The sequence below is a fragment of the Opisthorchis viverrini genome (genome assembly GCF_000715545.1).
Source record: "Opisthorchis viverrini unplaced genomic scaffold opera_v5_8, whole genome shotgun sequence".
Taxonomy (NCBI): domain Eukaryota; kingdom Metazoa; phylum Platyhelminthes; class Trematoda; order Opisthorchiida; family Opisthorchiidae; genus Opisthorchis; species Opisthorchis viverrini.
The window spans coordinates 2,670,109-2,696,080 of NW_008751664.1; the positions used below are offsets into that span (position 1 = coordinate 2,670,109).

Sequence of the window (25,972 nt, forward strand, 5' to 3'; positions counted from 1 at the left end):
TGCAATTCTTAACACCATCCTTTGAACGACAAAGGTTTAAAACAGAGGGGTTCGCGGACCTTTTCCAGTTAAGCCCCGTCACGAAGGCAAAAGGTGCATGTGCGAAAAGTTAAGCCCCGCTAATTTTCGCCAGCCTCAATCTAATGCACGCACACAACCACGACCTATTTTTGATGAAAATAATTCCTTATCCGCATTTAGGCTCATTTTGTACAAAACTTTTCTCCGTTCGGACGGAAAACCTTAAATGAACTATCTGAAGCTTTCAACTCTCGTTCATGACAAGGAGATGGCAATACGTTTTTTGCAAATCCATGGAGTGATCCATCAGCAAGGTTTATGGAAAAATGGCCAACAAATGACACCTTCAACTGTCTCTGGCAGATCGAGGTGTAATGCCCGAAAGTGTCGGCAAGAAATCTTACAAAAGAGAACTTGGCTGGAGCGGTCTAGGTTGGAGTTTAGGACAGTATTTCTATTCATTTACTGCTGGTCCAAAAACTTGCAAAAAACCAAATTCTGCTCACAGGAATTATCTATCAGCCACACAACCGCTGTTGACTGGAAGAACTTTCTTCGCGAAGTTTGCGTCTGGCGGCATTTGCAGACTACAACAGTCATCGGCGGTTCAGGTCTACACGTCGAGATCGATAAAATGCTAATATCTCGCCGTAAAAACCGTGCAGGGTGAATCCTTCCCCAGTAGTGGAAAAGGTACCAAAAACGGACGTTTTCATGCAAATTATTATCCTATTCAATAAAACTAAAATTACAGATTTCATATCCTCTTTTTCTAATCTCTTTTGTGTAGAAACGGTTAATTTTTTGGTGATGGTTATTTGGAAAAGATCTGGGTTCGCGCCACCGTGAGTTTAAGGTTTTCCGGTGGACGAGAACAACTGCGTCGGCTAAATTAATGGTTACCGGTGTCATTAGTAGGTTGACTGAAGACTATCCTAATGCGTAGCCTGTCGACCCTGTTCTATGCTTTGAAGTCTGTGCGCTGTTCATTATCCGGTTTTGCGGATGGCACTCTTTGTGTTTCGAAAGGACAAGGTTGGTGGGCAAGTACGCAAAAGTCAAATGGATTGCATCGAGTTCTCCTCAAGTTTATAACGACGTGATTTGTAAGGATAATTAAATTTTTGGAGGGGTGCATGCATGAAACTCATGAAAACAAATTAGTTTATAATACTTCACCATGTCAAACTACGTCCGACCAAACAGATTTGTCTTCTTTATCACATGACGAATCAAGAAAGATTTGAAAACCGCATATGGCAGAATACACCGAGTATGTCTTCATTTTACCCCAAAAGTTTTTAATAAAACCCCCTGGAGTCAGCGTAATTTGATGCATTAGACTGCTCCCCGTTTCGGACAAATATGTAACGGGAATGTCTTTGAAGTGAGTGCAAAAACATTGCACAAATCTTACATTATTTCAAACTTCGTTGCCAATCGAATAGCCTCCTATTACAACAAACACACAGATCGATTGCTCGGTGTGACTGATTATGACAAATATTAATCCATGGAACTAAATACCGTTTCCTCGTAACAGACAAGCTAGAAGTGTATACTGCGATTGCTCTCGGAATGAAATCAAGCGAAAAGCAAACATTTCTTTCCTTACAACCGGAAGTGAAAGTATTGCGACTCTTATAGGCGAGAGATTCAGCTGGGCTCCAGGTGAGTTTCCCGTCAAATCAAATTGGTAAACAACTAAGTGTACTTGGCTAATTTCGTGCAATTCGCTTTCAAGCAAAACATAAGGTTGACAGAAACCTGGGAACTGCGCCCACCTGATTGGCCCCAAAAACGGTGAAATCGGTCGTGAGCTGTCTAAGGGTTTTCAGAAACCCTATGAATGGTGTCTTAAGTCTATATGAAAATATTTTGTTGGACTACACTGAAAACACACTACCACACAGGTGTCAGGTGGGCTTGTTTGTTTATCTTCAACTTTTTCAGTTGTCAAAAAATGGGTTTAAATTGCATTGTGAAGTTCCAGACTGTGGATCACCGCGTGAAAACCATAATGGATGCTTGCAGGGCTTGAATACAGACACAGCTGAGGTGTTGCGGACTACTGACTGGATTCCCAACACACATCTTATTTGGTTTGATCAATAATACTAAACCACGTTCAGCTGTCGTGAACTCGTTGCCAGTGATGTCTGTGAAGCTGTCGGTGTCTCCGTCGGTTAGTTGTGCATTTTGCTGGTTACTCATTCAGTCAATTGATAGAATCAACTCACCATGAGTCATGCAGAATGCCGCATTGGTAATGTACCTCATTACTCTTTGATGCATCGGTTTTCTGTCATCTCCATGAGGTGTCTTGGAGCACTGTGTGTCACTACTAATCATCGGTGATAATCACGCTAAACTCGTGTGTTTTTAACAAACTTTGAGCCTACTGTGACAAATCTGGGTGTTTGCCAGTGGATCTATCTATTACTATGTAGTCTCAATGTGCTCTTTTCAAACCATAGTGGCAAGAATGGAAGAAAGTGAATTCAGTTTTTAATAGGTTGCTTATTGCAGCGTTTTCAGTCAGCTGATAAACAGGCCAACAATCCTCCGAAAATATGCCCGTCAAACTTGCTCATTATACAATTATACAATTTTATACAACTATACTCCATGCCCATGGTGACAAGCTGTATTCGTTGTACGATTTTGGAACGTTGGTTTTCTGGACACATCTGATTGTATCTCTCGAAAACACTGTTGTTTCGCTCTGGCGCAGTATAGACGACTGACTTCGCATTAGACCTTTCATTCAGTAGTAATGATGAGACCATGATAATGGGCCCAGCTTATTGATCATTATTATTATTGATCCATAAGCAATCCAGATTATTAATGAATAAGGTAGGCTCCGTTTTTCACTGTTTGTAAACACACCCGCCTCTGTAATGGTACCGAGAACATGAACTGCCCTTCTGAAAAATGTGTTATGCGGACGGGATAATCTGTCGTGGTAAAAAAAACGCACCCCGGCCATAGCGATGAAGGCAGAAGAGGCTAATTTATTACTACTAAAGCACCAGGCATGTTACAAAGAAACAATGAGTATAGATCCACCGATGTCGCTACCAAACTTCAAATCATGACATAAAGCTAGCAGTCTACAATGGGTCTACAGTTCATCAAGGATTTACTTTATTCTGGCTAATGAAGATCCGACGACCATGACCTGGTTAATCCGCACTATTTATACAAGCAGACTTTGTATGAGCTTTTGAGCAATACGTATATACACCAAAAAGTCACACGCTGATTTTTTTCACGGGTGTATAATCCACAGAAATTTGCAGAACGTCAAACTTATTCTTTTTTTAATGAAGAATGAAGTCTGCCTTCAAACATCCACTAGAACCTTTGAGAAGGGTCACATGTCTAATCGCCAAAATCTAAAGAAGCATGAGTTGGTAGTTACAGAATTTTTAGTCCCTTGTTAAACGGGTTGCTTTTATCAAGATGGGGAAAATAAAATGTAACATGATAGCTGTTCCTGTCACCTAACGAATCTCACGTTTGCAGTCATAAAACTTTGGTTCCAGACCTACGCTTTAACATGAATCGGGCGGCAATATAAATTGCTCTGATATCTTGCATTTCGGACAATTAAATAAAACCAGATTATGCTCTCTATACCAGAAGTCTATTCTGACTGGCCAAAACCCTACAGCTTAACCGAGAGATTTCATGAGATAACCGGTTTTGTTGTGAGTCACCTAGTGACAACTTGCCTCTGATTGATTACCGGGTTACACTGAGCTCCTGGATTTGCTGCTCTCCAAAGTGTGTGCTTTTTCTGGCCGTCCCTTTTCAGGGGTTTTATTCTAACTTCAAATTTGACCTTCTTTATTCTCATCTGTGTCACGTCTGGGTACCGTAAGGTTGACCTTCAACTCGTAATCTGCTCATTAATACCTAATAACCTGGAGCGCATTCTGGGCACCTCAGAGTTTTGACGATGTGCAGGATGCTGGTCTAAGCCTTAAAAACCAAACCAGCTGGAGAGTCGTGTTTGTGTACCCGAAATGGTGAACAAGGAAGTCAGAACGGCATTAGTTTCTGATAGTTCCAGAGCACCTTCTCCAATGTTCACTGGGGAAGATGACCAATTGGCGCTGGCAGTATTCGACTCCGAAAGCATAAAACGGGATGAATTTTAAGCACAACAAACTCCATATGGCTGAAGCGACAGTAACCTGAATGTCGGTGGGTTCCTCAGATGCAGAGTGAGTTGGCTTTAACAGGTTCGCCATGCACAAGTACGACCACAATGAGGGTCACACTGAATTAGTCTTTACATCAGTGAAAATCTGCACTCCGTTAGTACCTTAACTCACTATCATAATGGGAGAAACTTGCTGTAATTGTACCTGATGAACCTATTTGCGCGATCATAAACGCTCATCCTTGTACGGACAAAACGTTTCCCCTGTGGGTACATCTTGTAAAGCAATGAATTGGGCGTGACCAGGTGATCATCGCTCAAGTTTCCCACTTGGAGCTGGGACGGCAGCCTGTCATCTCAAGAAGCGTTGTGCTTCGTATGGGTAGTTGACGACAGATTACTGCAGCGCATTTTCTGAGCGAACAAGTGCACGTACAGTTCAAACGTATGGCATTCGAGACTTGAGTTTTACAAACACTTCACAACTAGTGACTACTGTAACAGTTGAAGAGCCTTTGATGCTTAGTGACCACAGTTTGACGATTGTTAAACTTTAGGATATGCAACACGCGCAGCCTTTATCACTGACCCGAAAGATATTGAAAGGGTCTTTCAGAAGAACGGAATGCGTGATTAAGGAGCTGCGAATAGCCGATACCCGTAACGAGGACGTCATTTTGTATCGTTTGCACAGTCGAATCAACTTTAAAAGAACCAGCGCACATTCAATATCAGCCATAAAATCATTCGAGCAAAGATTATCTTGTTGGTTTCTCTTAGTCCTGTACAGAAATATAGGGATATCAAGCAAAACAACCAAAAAAACCTTATTCTTGATTATAGTTAGCGAAACAGATATGATTTTGGTGGGTCACGTGAAGCTCAGGGACGGAGATTCAATATGTGTACAATATGTTTATATTCGCCAGGTATGAGCCTGAAGCACGGATGCCAGTGTGCTCCGTGGGCATTCTCTATGGAGCGCATCTAGTGTGTTTTCAAAGGAGACTTCGTCCTGTATTTGCCCTTAATCCATTCTGAAAGTTCATAGAAACAACCTTATTGTGTCATCAGCAGCCTCCACCCTAAAAAAAACTCCAGGGTGATTTGAAACTGCGATCACCCGGCAAGTCATAAGGACACTAAGATAGTCGGCCATGAGCAGTGCACCAGTAGTCCATGGGAAGAACAACTTCACAAAATAAGCAAAGCTGTTTTCGGACAAACCACGCGAGAAGTACATCAACGCGGAACCACATAATAAGGATCCCGTCATTGAAGGGTGAGTGGCTTTGCATGATTACACTGCTAATCAGCCGCTCGTGGCTGAACGGCTAAGTGGTCATAGGGTGCCCCGGGAGGTCGTGGCTTTGAAACTCCCTGGAGTTTCGTGCCATTTGCACAACCAACTGTAATGACCCTTGTAAAGACGAAAGAGCTGCAGTGCTTCTCGGCTCTGTAGCATAGATTAGCTTCACCTATAGGATGAAATCCCATTGAAAATTCCAAAATCGCCTTAAATTATCAGGTTTCATAAACAAAAACTTGAATAAATTCTTCTACTGACCTGGCAGAGTGCATGTGTTGGGCGGATGCAGTAAACGATAGCACATAGAAACCGGTACAGTTTTATCCGACGCTATTGACACGTTGCCTAAGCAAATGTCATCCGTGTTTTCACTCCTAGACTACGTATAGAAGAACACTTTCCATGTACATTGAGTCTCAACTGGTAGTGTGACGTTACTTGGTAAACCTACACCATTTTATAAACTGTGTTTATTGGTTATCGATTTTTATCAAACTAAGTTTTAGTCGCTTTTAGGAAGAATTCACTATGGATCCTTGTGGTTCAGCATATCTACAACTTGCTCAATAAAACAGCTGGTACATTTGATCGATAGCCAATAGTTAGCCTAACGATTAAATTATGAATTTGACTGCTTGTATGTTTGTTCTTTGGCATTAATGTCTACCAAGCACCACAGAGGATAAAGGTACACGCACGTTCAAATCTGAGCTGTCATATTACCCTTGTCAGCTATATATTTTCCCAATGGAATTAGAAAAAGTATAAGGAGTGAATGGTAAAAGCTCCATGAATACTTCCGACTTGGTTCTACTGGTTTATAGTGCCCTGGAGCCTTCTGGTACAAATGTGTGCATAACAAAATATAATGGAGGCTAAATTTTCAAAAAGGGTCCAAGGAAATGTAAAGAACCACAAGTATCTGGGTAGCTTGGTTTATACGCCTTTTTGTTTTCAGCCTGGCATATTTCCCAAGCACTAAGAGGTCAAACTTATTGAATAACGCCAATCTGCCTCATTACAGTGCCACCGATAAACTGGCGGCTGTTAGGTAACCTAAGCATAAAGTTAAATGCGCATCCAAGAAGTCTGGTTAGTGGACAAGAAGGACTAGAATTTCTGTGTCAAAAAGTCCATCCTGAAGGGAGCCAATTAGAAACTATCAGGGGTTCGCTCTGTGTAGTAGTTGACTTCGATCACAATGCAGCATTGTCTGAATAGCTTGAATCAACCGGGTTCTGTCTTTCAGCTTCCTACGTTTCTTATTATTGCTCCTGGTAAGTGTCTGGTTCCATAAGCCATTGGTCGCACGTAGCCATGGTTAGTTACTTCCTTCTCCCTGTGTCCACACGTTATAATACACAGAGAAACAAATTTTTTGAAGCCAGTGATGCGATGTTATGAATCGAACCGTCAGCACCCTCTCTTAGAACATTATAAACGTTGACGACAATGCGAATGGTTGTATAAAGCTTATCTAGGAACCTGCTCACCATTTTCATCTGAATGACAGGAAGAATAGCAGCGTCTCGTTGAATCGAACCTGAAAGTTACTTAATTCCCGACCAACGGAGAATCGTGTATGTATCAAACGGGTTAGATGTGAATGACTGCCGAACCGGAAACCTATTCCAAAAACATGTAGCTGTACAGAACGGCTTTTCGGCCATTTTTTAGAAATCTCGGCAGATTCCGTCGGATTCGGCCCATCGAGCGCAAACAGGCCCTAGTTGATGGATATTATCAACGTTCTCATTTGCAGCTTCTCTAAAACGCCTCAATTCCCTGGGGTGCGTATACGAGGTCGATAAGTATGCAAATAGGACTGTTTTAAGAGAAAAACGTAAAGGAATCCGCATCGCGGCTATCGAAACGTTTGTTAGGCGTGATCGTTGGTGACAGAATTGGAATAACACGTGAATCAGCCAACTGTAACTTGTACAATACCGGGAACAATCTAGCGGATGAACGAGATTAAAGAAAATTGCTCTGTGTTGTAAACGAGACGAAAACAGCGGCATCATTTTCTAGAGTTTTCAGAAACCGTGTTCTTTTAATACACAAAAACAGAGCAGCTTTTGAAAAGCGCGTTCATAAACCACCATATGTTCAATGTACTTTTACGTTTTAGTGATAATTTTTTATCCGAAAGTGTGTTCTCAAATCAAGCGTGAGAGATAGGATCAGATTAAGTCCACACAGGTTAAAACCGAATTGTGATTGTCTATGAAGCTCTAAAGATAAATAGTATTCAAACTTGTTCAAAGTTTTTTTTAACCAAACCAATGATTTCTACCTCTGAACGCATGAGTGCAAAAGTACTTGCACAAGCGTGATTGTGGTCAGTGTAGTGTCAATTCACCGAATTGCCGATTTTAGAAAAATTTAAACAAAAACTAGGGAAATTTTACCACATGCTAGAACTAAGATGTGAGAATATTCCTGGTCAATATTAGGGGAGAATGCATTATTTTGAATGGGTTACGGTGGCTTACAAGACAAATTAAATATAATGCGAGACTTTTGGATTTAAATGGAGAGACATTTTATTCACAGGCATTTATAATTGAAGAATGGCCACTGATGGACCGGTAGAATGTCTGCTAACTTACACTGGTTAATATTGTCACCCACGACACATCTGACCGTTCGGCGCAGTGATTTATATCTCTGAAACCACCAATAAATAATTTGCAAATCAATTTGGTTTTCACGAGAGACTCAACTGAATCTCTCGTTTATGGTATTCTACAACTAAATGTGATGCACACAGGCCACCTCAAGTTTCAAGTAGAACATAATGTTGACGGAAACTCGGGGACTGCACCTACCTGATGAGCCTCAAGAAGGGCAAAACCGGTCGTGGGCTGTCGAAGAGTTTTTAACAACCTTGTGAGTAGTTTCCATCACCAACACTTAAATTCTATCTCACTCCACCGAAGGTTTGTGATCACCAAATTACTATCATCGTCCATACGTGAGGGACCATGGGAGACCAAGTGGGTAAATGCATAGATGCCAGCAACCCCAAAATTCAGTTGGTGGCTGCTCATAAATGGAGACCAGAATATATCCGGCTAGACTTTAAACAAAGCCAAAGCGAATGGGTTTCTATAAGTTGGTTGGAAAACGTGAATAGAATATACGGTATGATTCTCCTGGTGTTTCTGGCACCTGCCTATTTTCTGCTATGTGTCTTCATCAAATTCATCCTATGACAAGATGATATGGGTTTGTGGATTGTGTCACTGATTAAGCTCACGCTTATGGAAAACCAGCTCAGGCCACTGATACTTGCTCAGGGTTCTAAATCAGGCAAATGCAAAAAGCATCGTAATTCAGTTTCGCTTTTGAATCACTGGTCAGACGTGGCGTACGCAAGCCCCGATCATCCATATGCTGTTTTATTCCCTTCTCATTCTCATTCTGAAACAAAAAACATTGTGCAACTGATTTAAGAAGACTCTTCCGCATCACAATAGTTTTGTGGGAAACTTAATGTATTAATGCTGTAAACTACTCACTTGGTCGCTGAAAGCTTTTCAACAGCACAAGACAAGTTTCGTTCCTCTTCGGGGTCATCGGATAGACTCAAGCCCTTAATTTTCGTCAGATATAAACGAAAGATTATATTGTGTTCTAAGCCGGTCTCCGTGAGAACAGAAGTAGTACATATATGACCATATTTGTCAAATTTCGTGCAATTTGCGTTCAAGTATAACATAAGCTTGACGGAAATTCTGAGACCATACTTACTCAATAAGTCCCCAAGATGCACAAATCCGGTCCGGAACCGTCGAAGCAATTTCAACATTCTTGCGATACTTTCTTTTCTGAAAAATTTACCGCAGTATCTCAAATATCCTGCCAACTGGAACACGATTAGCCTCTGTACAGCACATTCAGTTGAAGAATATCACAAGCGAGAGTTTCCGCTGGGCTTCAGGTAGAACATTCATGGAAAACAAATTGGTGCGCTAATAAGTGTGACAGAGAAGTAATTTGACTGCCATTTAAAGTGAAGAGTCCAGTTTACACACAGCCAATAGACCGAGACAAACAGGTGTTCACTGAGAGCAATAACCCTCTCAAAGTATTTGTAGCATGAGTGAAAGATTAATTTTCATCCAATACGCAAGTTGTATATCGAACTATATGGCATAATGGGTACTAGGCGATTTTCCTGTTAATACGGGGCCGGGATGACTAATCACTAAAACAAACAGACTCTTATTCTCGAGTTTTCAGTCTTGCTGTAATTCATCGGGGCTCGGCCTGTCACATTCATACTGTCTTTTTCACCTTTATGTTATCAACACTTGACAAACTTTCTCATCAAATAATAGTTTTGGGTTCTTTTACACAAACCTCACAGTGTCTCATTTATTTATTTAGATAAAGTTATTGCTTGTATTTATATTTATCCTAAAAGATAATGTAGCCTCTTATATAGTTAGGCGTACGTGTTCTTTTACTCGGTCCTGGTGGTTTGGTGATCTTACACAACCCCAAGTTCTTCCGTTTCATTTCTTTTCAGTAGTGGGCTGCCGGAAAAGTTTTTGTTGGGAATGGAAATGTAAACTTGCATTCGAGACAGGCGGTTTCCTCCACAGAAGCCGTGACATGCAGTTCGCCAAATTTCATTTCTGATTGACAACGATTATCTCGTTGGGGAATTTGACATCACATTTTTGCATAACCTTGGGCTCTAATTAAAGTAAAATGTTCTTGTAAGCCCCGTCTGTCTTTTAACCGTTTTCTAGTGCGCGAGTTATACATACACGAAACAGTCTATTTGTTTTGACAGAAAGACAGATGATTTGAAACGTTTTTATCGTCATCATCATCAGTGACGTGATAATTTGTGATTTGCCGTCATAATTTGGTGTCACAAAAAGATTTTCAACTGTTTACTTTTCGTCGTTTTGTATGTGATAATACAATAAATGAACAGCCGTGCTTGGAGTTCTGACTGAATGCTGTTCAAAGAGGGTGAAGAATGGTCGCTGGTGTTGGAAAAGGAAATTTGTCATTGTAACCCAAGATGAAGATCCACCAAAGAACAGCTTCCTTCTCATTAAGAATTTCTGAAGTGAGCTGCTATGCATCGCCAACACCAGGTAGTAAATGAAATTCGAGCATGAATGAAAAAAGCTTTACCGTTTGAGGAAGAGTTATTTATGAACCAGTAAATCAGATCGAAGAGACATGACCAGCTAGAAAACGCAAAGTTATGTTAAAAGCCACCATTCTGTCTAAACAAGACCACGTTCGAATAAACAATGAAGCTTTGTCTACCGTAGCGTTGCGGCCATCACCTGACACCTATTCATCCCCTCATATTACCAAGTCATATTTCACGATTTTGCACTACTATAAGCCGAGAGCTGCTAGCACTATGTAAGTGATTTTTATACTGTTCTTCAGTGAGCATTGAAGATGTCTCCTTGAATGGCGACGAAACGTTTGCAATTCAATTGCCAAGCTCAGCAAACAGATCAACAGTCAACTGATCAGTTACCACTTTGTTATATCTATCATATATAACATTTCTATTTACTATATTACATTGCTACAAATATTTGTGAGAAAGAAGATCATGAGTAAGTGAACTCGGTTTAAATGTCCAGAACTGGTACTTAACCCTATAATCGCAACACAAACTGCAATGTATTCTGGCGCCGTTGATTTGTTTTTGTTAAATTCAGTGTGGTAGTGGAAAACATTTGCCGAGGGCTTACAAAGCTAGAAGTGGACCACCATAAATTCTAGCTGGAAATACACAACTAGAAATATGTACCATATTACTGCCAAATTACTACCAATGCAAAAATGAACACGTCAGCCAGCACCGTTCTAACGTTTCTATATTCGAAAACTTTTTAGTAAAATTGCAAATTTAAAAATGACCTAGCCGAAAAAATAACTTTGTTTTATTCCTAACCATTTACAAAAATGCGTCTCTGGCACCGCTTTTCAGATAATCGGTGGGCGTCTTCTGGGAAGCTACAGTTATTCTGAACAATACGCCATATCCAGTGTTTCCAATATTGAATATGTCCATCACAACGGGCGTACCTAATCCTAATTTAATGTTTTGAAAAGTGTAGCGACGAACTAGTAGCATATGCTTTTTGGAGTTCAAAAATACCTTGTTGATTGACGTTGTCAAAGAAATTGTTGTTCAACGTTTATATTAAATAGAAGTTTACGCATCCTACCTTCCGATTCTAAGGATCATTGACAGAGTCATGAACCTCCTTCTGTGGGTAGATTAAAAATCTTCTGTGAATTTCTAATCATATCACTATTTGCATACACATGGTATATGATGATCTCGAGAGATATTGGAGCGATGCTAAGTGCACCGTTCCCACCCTCTACCTCTGTTTTAACCTTTATTGATCACTTATTTACAGGCTTAAATACATATAAGAGGAGAGAGCAAGAATCACATACGTACGCATGAGCACATCCCACCAGAGTGTGTAGTTGTTATCTCTCCATCTGGTTCTGAATACACCCAGTGAATGAGAATCAATATAGATGCGCTCTGTGCTGTAATTGTCCAATGACACCCTATCTCCAATTCCACGAAACTTCAGTCAAAACAGTGCATCTGAGGTTTTCAAAATTTGCGCCATTTTATTTAGAAAAGGAATATCATTTGGTGGCTAGTGTAGTAAACATAGGTCTTCTTGATGGTACTTATGGACAAGGTCCAGTGATTTTATTCAGCCTGAACTCCTGTGGCATCTTACATCCATGATTTAGACGCAGGACATGATTTACAGTAAAGGTCAAACTGCTCTCGTTAGTGACTGTTTTTTGCACTTTTATTGTCCTCCTTTAACTTTCTTTACAACTATGGCCAGATGGAAGAAAAGTAACACCATACTATGAAAGTCCTATTCGCCGACATTATTTCACGTATTTTTCGTTGATATGAGCCCTGAGATTAAGTAGGATGCCTTGTGTGTATTCGATAAAATGGTACAGGGCCTCTTAACTGGATATGTTTATACCGAATGATGATCATGGTAGTTCATGAATCGCTACTTAATTTTCAGGCTCCAGACGTGCACCAAACAACCTCTTTTTCGCAACTGAGCCATATGTTTGAGTTGGGCTGTCTTGAGAGCCGGATCTTCAAATTTTGAGACTCCACTCAATGAGCTGCATTCACGGAGAACAGTGTACTTGCACTTCATCATTTATTCTGTTAGCAGGTTTACCGTTGCTTTTCGAAACAAAGCATTCATTCCAAATCCCTAAATAAAAAGGACTGTGCTATAAAAATGATGAGCCATCTTCCGGAGGGACATTACGGAAACCTCTCACCGGTTCTATTTTGAAGCACGTGCGGTACCTGGCCAGTCGGTAAACACAAGTGGAATCAAACCAAATAGATACGTAAGTGATATGTTATTTGAAAGCTTCCAGTAGTAACTACTGCAAATGCAGTCCGTCGTATTAGATGGCGGATACAATGATGTACTCCGATGCCATATTCACTGGATAATGACAAAATAACAAAACAGACCTTCCGTTCACTTCATATGTGCTTATCAATATTATTCTACGTTGTAATGATAGTCATCACGACAAACGCCCAGTTCTTTGCTCAGAAAAAATGAAATATCCAAACATGCAAGATATTCTCTCACAAGAACTTTTGTCCACGTATACCCAAACGCCTGGAAATAATTAAGTCTGCTTTACCTAATGAGAGAATATAGGCGATGATATGTTCATCGATCGGGCAAGTTACGAGGTGTAAGAAAGTCTTCTGTGATATACATCAGTGGTTGTTAGGCAAACTACTTTGTCACGCTGTTACCAAGACAGCAAAGTAAATTAGAAATAACTTACGTTTTGCCTACTTTTACCCGGTGATTCTCTTTTCGCAATATTCAAGTTGTAGGAACGCCAAACGGATAGAAAAAAAAGTAATGCGCCATTCATTTTTTCAGCCCACTTGATGCTCAGTCACTGAAAGTATCTCTAGGTGCTTATTTATGAGGCTCCATCTATGAAAAGGATGAAGCGTAATTTTGTTTGGCTACATAATTTTTGGTCAAACTAACATTGTAAGATAGAATTTTAGGGACCTTAACTTGTTCCAGAATCAGCAAAAGTGGCTGCAATTTGTGACATGTTGTTTCCCTTGAGACAATTCTGAGTACCATGGGGCGGTACCTGGTGCGTATTGGTTGTGTTGTTCCGAACAGTTTTAGAGATTTAAATGAAATGGTTATTCGGTAACTAAAAGAGTTTGGGAAACTTGGGCATTTCTTTTTTTTGGCCCCTGTTATAAGAACTCTGACCCTCCCTCTCTATATGTGGCACTTGTGCATCCTTCCTAGTTCCTAATTCTGGAAGACCGACCACACTGGAGCAGCGGGGAATGAACAGCTCATTACTCTCACTGATCCACGGGAATGTGCTTATAGAAATAAAAGAGTCAGCCCCGGGGTTTGCCTTCTGGTTTCAACCCGTCCCTTTGTATTTCGCTAATGGTTTTTCAGTAACGAATTTCAGTAACGAATTTCAGCAGCGGATTTCTTTAAAAGTAACGCAGATAGATTAGGAATTCTTCTGTGAACTAGGCCATTTGTGCCAGACACAAAAGGTTATACCTGAACACCTCTCTACGACAGGAAAAATATTCTCACCGAATACATCGAAGTGCCTTGAGTAGGAACTTTGTTGACCAACTCAGCCCGGTATTATAAAATGCAGATAAAATAAGAAGCGTTCGGAAATCAAATAGTGGCCCGAACCTGGAGGTTTTTACGGCCCATCTATCTACTGTCAACTTGTGAAGATTTCACGATTCGAGTCAATAGACGTGAAACGTGACTGTCAAAGGTCAAGTGTCTTCAAGGTTCACTAACATAAATTTAGTTCTGCTCTAAAATAATATATGAAAGCTACAGGGATCTGCCATTTGGGTAGCGTAACAGCCATTTTCCTGTTATTTTTGGTTTGCTATCGCGTTAGTCCTAACTTCCTCATGCCATCGCCTCTTGTTGCATGAAAAGCGGTCGTGCCGCTATCATTTGCGGACTACTCTATTGTTTTCGTCCACCTCTGAAGAGAAATAAACCCACATTGTTCTAGCACAAAAGGAATTATTTTTTGGCATGGTAGTTCACAATGTTCTCCGCTTAGGGCTCCATGCCACCGCCTACTCGTGGCAAGCTAAAAGTAAAGAACCCCTTGCTACGTTGATTGGACTGAAAAGCGCGGAATAGTTGAGTTGCGAATTAACCCCAATAAGTACGCAGTTAAGGGAGATGAATAAAGCTGGAGTGCTCGTACGAATCATAGACGCTCGTGTTAATCTGAAAGCTCCCACTTTAAAACAACAGATTCTGTTCGCAACCTGGAAGACACGAATGCTCTGGAGGTTTGACGTTCCCGATGAGTGCTAAATCCACTCTGATCTGTAGGTCACAAATTATCCAGTGTATTCTTTCTTACACAATGTTCCAAAATGGTTCATATAACAAGATGCGGTTTCACTCTTTACCTAAATGGTTTTGAAGAATTCGCGGGTCTGATGTGACAATAGACGTTCTCAAAACTTTCAGTTAGAAAATAAATACAGCCGTACGATTATTGTATAAATCCTGTAGCAACCTTTATAGAGACTGTAAAGCTGTATCAGCACTGACTCAAAACCTGCGAGATTTTATTTGTTCCCCGGAAATTTTTTTCAAGAAACTACAGCAAACTGCGAGATTGTTTATCAAAATAACAGTGTTTTTGGTTAAACCAGAAAACACGTTTGACAATTAACCCCATTTGATTTGATTTTTACAGAAGACGCGAATGAATCCAGCTGGATCTTTTCTTTGTGATGGCTCTCTTCCAATGTAGCTATAATTTTTGTTATTTTCTTCCGCAATTTACCACCTATTTCCGGCAGTTGAATTTATGATCCATGTTTGAATACGTACATCCTCTGGTTCACCGAAAATCCCTACAAGAACTCCAACGAAGTTTGTCCTTGAGTAGCCCAGTTCGCAACATAGTAACTAAGTGTAATCCATTAACATCACAAAGCCAGTTGATGACTGAACAATTTTTGACGATTACTTACTTGCCTGATAATTATATAGCATGCAATTAGAACTGCGCTGTTGTAGTTTTTTCAGCAATGCTAAGGAAAGTCAGTTTGGTCAACAGACTGTTAGAAAATTGTCTTGTTTAGCCCGCACAGAAATGACATAATTGAAGTTGCGTAGACCAACAGCTGTCCCATGCCGGGACAACGGCAACGTTTATTGCAGGAACCCCACGACAAAAAGAAAATGGTTTTTCTGTCTCAAGGAACCTTTCAATTTACCTCTTACAAAAATGCAAACATCTGAATAGATCACGACATGCTCGTTTGTTCAGGGTTCATCCCGCTCAAACTTGCGAATTCCCAAGCTCGTCGAACGGAAAGGAGTAATCCTTTTGTCCTTAAAACCATTTTAAACTATACCAGCTTTCTGCCCACAGTTATGATTTCGTGGCGTTTTGTTTCGCACTTGTACACCGTGAGTTGCATACAGCCACCGCTTTCATCCGGAGAAATACCACTATCAAAACCCAAAGGAGTCTTATGCGACTCGCCAACTGATAGCCGAATACAGTCTGTTTTTTAGCTAACAACATCTTTTTAGTTTACACAAAAAGCAGAACATCGAGCTGCAAGTTATCTTATTCCGCAAGCAACCCGGATACGCCATATTTTCAGCAGGTATTTTCTCTGATCAAATTGTTCCCGGGGGAAATGATTGTGGAGTGGAGTTGAAGTTAGTATGTGAAAGCCCCTTGGGTAAGTCTTATGATTAATCGAATTTAATGTGGGCTTAAACTGTGGACTTTCCTCACTGTGATGGCTGTGGACCATTAGCTGAATGTGTTGGCAACTTCCTGAAACTGATTAGCTTCTTCATGCATTGTCCTTATTCCCTCTAGTGTACACCGAACCCGCGAATCTGTGCCAACAGATCGCAATGATACCTAATCTACGACACATTTGGATAGAAGATTGAAATGTAAAAATGCATTCTAGCCCACCATGTGTCCATTCGGTTTGTATCCCCCTTAATCCATAGCTACAGGCGAAATTCCATGAAGAAAGCAAACATGTATGTGGTAACAGTCTAAGATGTTATTTGATAACATGACTATTGGTAAAAGAACTGACTATCTGTTACTTGCTAAACAGCCGCTAGGTTGGAATAACGTTGAATTATCCGAACGTAACTTCCTCGAGGCACAATATTCGGTATTATTGACCTTCAGTGTGAATTACCTGTTAGTGAATCTCGAACTCAAATTTCACTGCAAGTTACTTTTAGCCACAAAGGTTTCCTCGTCTCTTCTTTACTATCTCTTGACCTTCGAAGCAACACTACCATGAGAATGTTGCTAATTAATCAACCATGGTTAAACATACTGCTATGCAGGCTTAGATGAGGAGTCAGATTACCTCGGTTTATATAAATATGCGTATGACCCTACCTTGCTGATAGGGTAACATTGTTACACTCCGCTTTTCTTCTTTGCAATAGGCTCCCTCCACACAATGTCTGATGTGCGCACTCCAGATACGCATTTGTGTCACCCTAGATATAGTGCCAGTGGGACATTTTGAGATTGATATGTCAATCAATTTCATCAGAAACCACGATGGTTTCATTCTTCTGTCGCAAAAATCTGATAAAGTGCAAATTCACTGAACCTCTGAAAACAAACTACAATGTCTTCACCGACAAAACAGTAGCACGCACTGTTGTTTTTCAAATATAGTAGATTTTCTTTAGCGAAACTGTGACAATATAACTAGTATTTATTGATAAGTCAATCTTCGAAAGAGGGGCTGGGCAAGGANCTTCGAAAGAGTGTCTGAGCAAGAATAATGAAGCTGAATCTCAACCAAGGATTCTGACCACGGTTATCGCTTCAAAAATATTTGAACCGCTTTTATGTTCTAGCCGGTATGTTCTAGCATATTCCTAATTTCCGCGTTTCAGTCTACTTGACCTGACTGCATAAATAACGTGTCGTAAAGCTGTCCTTTAATAAGCACCATTTTAATAATTGATCTTAATGAAGGTTTCGAATATGAGGTAAACTTATTAGCCAGATTTGTGCAATGACAAGCTATTTCTTCTAGTTACTTTATACTTTGTCTGAGTACGCATTTGTAAGGTCGCGTTTCTGAACATATACATTTATGTTAGGAGGATTCTTTTACAGCATTATGCGAAACCGAGTTGTGTAAAGGAGCTATATAAGTCGCCCTGCCCCCTCAGTGTGCTTCCGTATTTATTAGAAAAATTTCTCATCATTGCACATAAAGAACATAAACTTACCGCAATTATAAACTATTTCCTAAACAAGACGGTTGGAAAGGACCACGAAGCCTGTCTAAACAGACCATTGCTGCTGCCAAAACTAACGGAAAAGCGCAAGGTAAAAATGTTGCGTTCAAGCAAGTAACTTTAGCACCGAAGCTGAGCCAGACCTCTGATTAAATCCGAGCACAATTGTAGTCCTTCCAAGGCCATGTAAGTTGGGGTATCATGAAGAAACCCAGACGTATGGGACCAATGTAGATTTCACGCATTTATCCGTGACAAGCGGCTTCAGAAAATTGTGCACTATTTTTCAGTCAAAATAGCTTCACTTCTTTAACGGTCGTCAGACTGATGCAACCTAGTTTTCAGTATCCTCTAGGCAGGGCACATAAATGTCTTATTTAAATTGCTAAATCAAGTGAACAAGTCATACATACTGCCCCATATTTGCTAGTGGGGTCGACTTTTCATCACAATAACGGCCAAGACCGTCATCCTTTTTAACGTTCAACACGTTTGAGTTTTCGGTTTGAATGACAAACTTATTCTTCTCTAAAGTCATACACTTCGAAACAGTCTCAGCTTTCCATGACTATTAGTCTATACTGGCATCGAGAGCATCGCACTCAACCCGTATGAAACGTTGAGTCACTGGCTGAGACTAAAAGTAACTCCACGGTTATATATGCATATGTACTTATAGAAGTCAAATACAATTACTGTGGCTTCATCATTTCCTCACGATTACAGGCTATGCATTGGTTAAGCAGAATTCCATGAATTTTGTTTAGCTAAGCTCGCGAATCAGCTATTTTTCTCTGAAAAGGAGAAGTCTTCCGATTCTCGCGACTCAACTACGCGGAAGTTTTCGCAGAACAGCTGAATTTAAAGCCGCCCCACTTAGCTACTGGCGTGTGATTCAGTTCATCAACGTTTTGAGTTGTTCTCCACTCAGACCTGTCCGTAGTAAGTCTACATTCCGAATTACATATCACGAACCGACGCCACGCAAACAAGTTGGTGGACCAGACTTTTGCACGATAAGCTCACATGCCTAGCTTATTAATCCTTAGAAGTAACAAACAAAACCAAGCCTGGCGCTGAACATACCAGCTACCCGCAATTCGGTTTTCCCTCCTTGATGCGCAAACTAACCCTAGGCGTTGGTAATTGATCAGGTGGCTGTTGATCTGTTCGCCGAGCTTGGCAATTGATTTGCAAACGTTTCGTCACCATTCGAGGAGACATCTTCAGTGCGCTGAAGATGTCTCCTCGAATGGTGACGAAACGTTTGCAAATCAATTGCCAAGCTCGGCGAACAGATCAACAGCCACCTGATCAATTACCAACGCCTAGGGTTAGTTTGCGCATCAAGGAGGGAAAACCGAATTGCGGGTAGCTGGTCCTAGGCGTATTAGCATGCATTACGTGACGGTGGATGAGGTTCTAGCAGTAGTTTTTACAAGAATGATAATATGAGCCATAAATTACAGCACAGTATTACTTTTTCGAAGTGTCGGCGGTCTGTACCATCGAAAACTCCTACAGTTGCATTAAATCACAACGCGCCACTGGAATCAAGACCGTAGGAATTTAATGACAGTTCTGCTAGAGAATTCATGAGGGTTCTCAAAACAAGCGGAAAAGCTACCTTAGGCTACAACTGATACATATTTCACGTAGAAGGCCCTGTTCAGATATTCATTAAGTGCATTATCGTTTTACATAGACGACTAGCATCCATTTCGTGCTTGTTCGCTTACTTCTCCTGTGCTTGATCAGGTCTTTTTATAGTCAAACTATTGCTTTGATATTGCTGATGCGATAAATCACACTGAAACTAACTTGACTACCGTTAGCGTTGGCCGCTATCATCTCATAATTTATCGGGAACTCCGGTTGATGAAAGAAATTTTTACTTTTATAAGAATATATGAAAGCTACCCTTGCACAGCGAACCACCGCACGACTTGTATTCCCGTTGTTGTTCCCGACGTTGCCAGTTATTGGCAATCAAATCTTTTGTCAAACCATTCAATGAGCTGAAACCTATGCAAAATAACCAGTCCTGTGTACTATGTTAAGCAAACTACAGAGGGTAAGAGACAATGGACAGTAAGCTAATTGTACTCCACAACAATTAGTGAGCGACCATTTTGTGTGTTGGATACGTACGGTAGAAAATTTTGTCTGATTTCGTGGTTGTCACGGTCTGTCTGACTTTCTGGAATGATACTGTTTATTGCATGCAGCAAGCAGCAGGAAGACCTTCTGACAAATTAAAATTTTGAGCTGATCTGTAGGATTGACTGATGGCTAATTCTGGTAATCAGGTCGGTAATCGCCGGGTTGAGTGCAGTTAAATTCTGGAAACACCAGCACACGTATGTGTATGCAAGAGTTTACTTGTAATTAAGCGTGTGTGTGAGCAGACATTTAAAGACTGTACAGTAAAAGGGATGCACAAGTGGGTGTACTGCAGAAAAAGCAGAAGACTTGTGTGATTACTGTAAATACATATATACATACATTCATATATACATTTCAAATTGAAATGGCCAAAATTTTTGGACCAGCTTTTTTGTTCCACCAGTGGCAATGCTCAGATTCAGTTACAAAACACTCACGACATTTCAAATCAAGATGAACGACAGTTTTGTTCTTCGATAGCCGCAACTGGAAGAAAGCGACAAGAAGCGCTTTTCGTACTTACAAATGAGACCATATCCTAATGCTGCTTGCTTGCATAATGTTTGCTAAATCGCCAATGCCAGCAGATGCTGGTTAGGACTGTGAAAGCATGATAACTGGCTTTGTTCGTGTCATTCAACCGTAAACAAAATTGTCTACACATTTTACCAAATGCGGCAAGAGTGAGTAGAAGCATTGGGTGTTGGTCCAAACACACCAGTGCGCATTTTGTATAGTAGTAGTATAGAGGAGATTTTAAACACTTATTGCGGTCAATTTCACGAAACAAGTGTCACCTAATGCAGATAAATAAGGCAAAGAAAGAAAGAAAAACACACCTATTCGACCAGTTCTCATAATAGCGGTTAAAATGTAATAAAACTGGTAATGGAACCGTAGCGAGTGTTGAACTGTTTTGGCTGATAATGAGTAATATACTTTTGGAATAATATAACAGATTGTTAGTAGTAAGCAACGTTACCCAAAACTATGGGAAGTAGGTAGATCGGAATGAGCGAAATGCAATATCATGAAGAGAAAATGACGGTCTTCGAACTCCCATCAATGCGTTTCTCCTATATTACTCGAAAGGCAACTCAGTTTGAGGGAGTTTAGTTTCTGACTTAGAAAAAAACTACACATACGAAATTACCTGTTTTTTGTAGTCTCATAGATGCAGGCAAAGATTTTATTCACTATGTATCCTATAGGAGTGTCACCAGGAGGGTTCCGACCTGACATTAGAATGCAACAAGCAAAGGCCTCTACACCTAAACATCTGATTAACTCCACTCCATATAGTTTAGCGGTAAGATACACTTACTGAATATCTGTCTGACTTGAGGCAGCATAATCTATCAACCGAAAACTCTTTAGGACCAAAGTGCAGGCCGAGTGTGTATTTCTGGAATGATAAAATGACACTTGTTGACCCTCGCCAAAGTTTTTAGCTAGCATTCGTATAAGCTGCCTTACTGTTGTGAGTCAGCCCGGATTTCGCGAGCCAAAAAGATTATCTCTTTAAAAATACCAACTTGCATGCTAGTCACTGCTCCTATAAACGAGTGAGAACCAGATTTTATTGGACATCTGTATCCACTTTGGTCACTGCTGCTGGCGATGCCAAGTTTAACGCCAACAACGTCATTCGACTGATGTTTTCTAGAACTAAGGACCTAGTTCTTGGATTTCGTTCCCAAGAGGGACAGAACAAGATTCTAATGTAAGTGTCGAGCAGGATAGACTAACGATGAACCAACCCGAGTGTGCGCTTCAACTCTTGGCGACACCTATATAAAGTCTTTCCAAGAAACAGAGAAAATCGCCCAGTCTTGTTCTTTCTTATTCTGCCTCGTTATTTGAGTATACATTACGACCCTTCCACTGTCAGCATGCTAAGCCATGCTAACCCGCAAGTTATGTAAGCTGAATTTTATTGACTTTGTGAAGCAAACTATTCACAAGGTCGGTGAGAACTCTTTGGAAAACTCAGAGAGTGCGCCCACCTGGTGAGCCTAAGGAAGGACGGAAACAGACAGGCGTTGTCAAAGAGTTTTCAGCAAATTTGTGGGTAGTTTCCTTTTTTATATCTTATTTGTCCTATATCTTACATTGGGTGTTTTGTGAAAATTTCGATGTTATCTGTCCTCAGCCTGTCATTCTACTTGTTTGTATGAACCCTTTGGTTGATGGTCTTTTGTCAAAATCCGGCCCCAGTCACCGTTTTTCAATCTGCACTGGAGAGTACTCAATTATTCGGATATCAGCTGAGTCACTGGTCGTTTTTCCGGCGAATAAGAATCAATGACAGAAAACGTGTGGCCTTCATTTTGAATGATGGTATTCGCTATTTGGTAGATGCTCATCGGTGCCCTTCCCAGCCTCAGATTTTTCAAGCACCAGTTTATAACCAGAACCTGATGCCAGTTAAACACATAGCGATAAAATATATATGCTGTCCGTACGAATTACGAACCACGGCTCTTGAGGCCAGACGGTAAAACATTAACCTCCAAATTTGTGTATGAATTAACTAACTGCTGTCTTTGCTCCAGTGTCTTAGTCTTTTAGAAAAAGACTCACTATCGAGGAACACAGCAGATACATTGGAAAGTAGCGAGTGTAAAAGTTACATGGGAGCCCGCGAGGATTATAACGCATTTTCGACCTTGATACAGGCTATCCAATCATCATCACTGGCGACCGTCTCCGTTCGGGGGTTAACTGGAGACCATTGCGTTTTCCAGACAAATCTATCCCTGAGGTTGTAGAAATTCCAGACAGTATTGAATCAAGCAGATAAACAAGCAGACTTGCAACTGAAATAAAAAACAGAGCAGATGTCGCCGCCCACAGGGGAACACAGTTGGCTTGCCGAATGTCTTCAGGATACATATTCTACAGTATCGACTGGCTTTGCCTTCTTCTTGCCAAGAAAATACTACACTTAGGGCGCCTTGAGTCTGTCCACGTCTTGACGCCTGGGATCGACAATACGATATTAAGTGACTGTGATCAGTGGATACTCTCCAACACCATATTCAGCAGAGGAGTACACAAACCTCCACACTGAACTTGATGTTCTCCTTCGATCACTTACAAAAAGTAGCAGGCCTCTTTTGTTAAAACGCTTCAATGCACAAGTCTCTCTATATCGCCCACTGAAGACAGGTGTTCTTGGACGCAATGGATAGGATCGTGAACTGCAGTGTTGACCGAATTCCCAGAATTCACCCTCTAAAAAGTCAGGAAATAAAATCTAAAAGATGCTAAAAGCGACCTTGCATGGCAGGTCACTCGAATCGAAGAGGGACAGAAGTCAACTGATCAAAGAATCAGCTGCTCATCGGTAGGCAATGTGTCAATGTCCCGATAATAGCGCAGCTTGAGGCAGATGTTTGATAAGTCAGAGGTGTAAACGAATATCGAACCAGGACGTGAGGGGAAAGTTATGACGGAATGAAGGTCACGTTCACACTCACCCGTCTACGGTGACTGAAATATGTTTGGATACATACGATACCCGAAAGCATATTTCGTTTGGCCAAATGTATAACGAAAAAGCGAAACCATCAAGGACATAGGCTTAGGTAGCTGGATATTGGACAGAATTTTAATCTGCTGACGTAGACCTAATGCAATTAGAAGTACAAAACAAGACAGTATGGAAAAAGAAGACATAAAACGGGTTTGTCACTTCGGTGGTCATCAAATTTTAGCCAGGGTGCTAAATCGTGCATGACACATCGTTATCATAGCATCGGTTGGATCTGGAGTCCCAACATGCAGAACTGACAGCGACCATGGGCATGTTTTTTTGGTCGCATTAGGCTGCTCGAACACCGGAAGACGGAAATCCGTTGAATAGGCTGCTGGACATAGAATTCCTCTAGATACGCCCCGGCGACTATTGGGTAGTAAAACGTTCAACGGTGCTAGAGGTGATCTCCCGCGACCATCATTTCGTGGGTCGAAACCCATCAAATCAGTTTAGCGCACGGAGGAATTTTGTGTACCACGCTTGTGACGTCATGTGAACTAATAAGTCACGACCAACTGCAGAATGCCACACGGATATTGCCAACGCAGCCGTAAGTCTATCCTTTGGGTTCAGCTGTTGGGTGTACCCATTTTTAACAAAGTTGGCCTCTGTGCCGTGGATATTACGGATAGTACGGAGGATCTACAGCGACACTGGAGTTCAATCCCTGTCAACATCATATAGACTAGGCTGATTGATGACTTGCTCTGGCTGGCTATATGTGGGTCTCATCAGGTGTGTGAGCCACCAAGCAACCTTTTGTATGCGCTGTGCGTATAAGCTGCTTAGCCGTGTCCACTTGAAGGAGCCGTAAGTGGTTTTTCGGAAAGCAGCTCCAATTTGATTGCTTAGATGGACGCTGTTTCTCGTCGCTAACTTCCTATGCTTTGTCTTATATTGCGCCGTATTGTTTTAAGTTGCAATTTAGTTTCTTAGATTGTATGCTTCCTCAATGTATTTTCTAAAAACAACACGATAACACTGCGGACATTTTGGACTGTGAAGCCTACGGCGATGCTAATAAGGACTCTTCATGACCATCGTTGTACAGAACTGGCTGAATGATAGTTATAATTCGCTAGACAAATGTACATCCTGTGGGACGCATTCTGGTTGAGTGACCATTTGAATGCAGTAACTCTACTGCTCATCTGCACCCACTTGGATTGACAAGCGTGAGCCACCAGATGAGCACGCTTGTCTTTATAAATACGCCTTCCTGTTCATCCACCGGTATTATTTCCCGAAGTCCAAACCGAATACATGGAATCCAGGTGAACACAAATGCGGTTCAGCAAACGAACTGCGTCATCTAAAACAACAACAAGGCTAAACCTCCGACTAGGTTAACAATTTAACGCCAGGGAAGAATTTAATATATGTTTTGCCAAGCAGCACCTGCCGACTAGAGACATATACATGAATGGTTAGCTATATGCCTTTTTATTATTTGCCGTTGTGTCTCCATTATAAATCTAAGTTCCTTACTATGGTTCTGTGCCCGAAACTCCATAATTCGACTATATTTATCCATCATCGCGTTGTAAACAAACACCAACACTCAAACACCACCCAATGTTTGATATGCAAAATATTGCAGAATTATTTGACAGCCCACGATTGGTTTTGTCCTTCTTAAGGCTTATCTGGCATTCTCTATCAATCGTATATTTACCCATTGTGCGCAGCTGGTAAACTACACTAATTGGTTTGTTAAGTCGGTATTAACCGAAAACACAACTGAAAATCACCTGGATCACTCTTTTGCGGTCGTATCCAACCGAATATGCTTCAAAAGAGCCGTCTTACGTCCCGGTTGGCAAGATATCTCAATGTGTTTTCTTGACAGAGAACAATTTACAAAGTTGCTGAAAATTATTCGAGACTATAATACCGGTTTCACTGTTCTTGTGGCCTGTCGCGACCAAAATAGTTTTCGATTAAGTGTATTCCGACACATAATCTGGTAATCCGGTGGAATTCATGTTTGTTAAGATATAGGACGTTACGTCTACCGAATGACCTCAAGAAGGAGAAAGATGACACTGAGATGTCGAAAGGTTTTCAGTGACCGAATGCATAGTGTTTGTAAAGATGCTAATTCATTCTTCAGTCATAAGTGCAACAGCAAATCACCTGCCAAGAATTCCCCCTGCATTTTAAGAACGTCATCCCACATGCAACTTTGGGCCTTTCATTCGTTTGATGACTTTACTCATGGCCAGCTACTTAGTTACATGATTTATATCTGTGAAATATCACGCTCAGTATAGATATTATTGACTTTGTTCAACGGACCAAATTGCCGCTCCAACTGTCACCCTAGTTAGACCGTGAACTGTGCGCTCATAAATATCCACCGAATTGCTGCATAA

At 40.9% G+C, this 25,972-nt stretch overlaps 1 protein-coding gene across 1 annotated transcript in view; it reads right to left on the reverse strand.

Moving 5' to 3' along the window:
- The window catches only part of T265_00814 (hypothetical protein), a gene marked incomplete at both ends in the record, with an annotated part of 182,196 nt that overhangs the window by 99,753 nt on the left and 56,471 nt on the right, over positions 1-25,972 (reverse strand). The window lies entirely within an intron of this gene.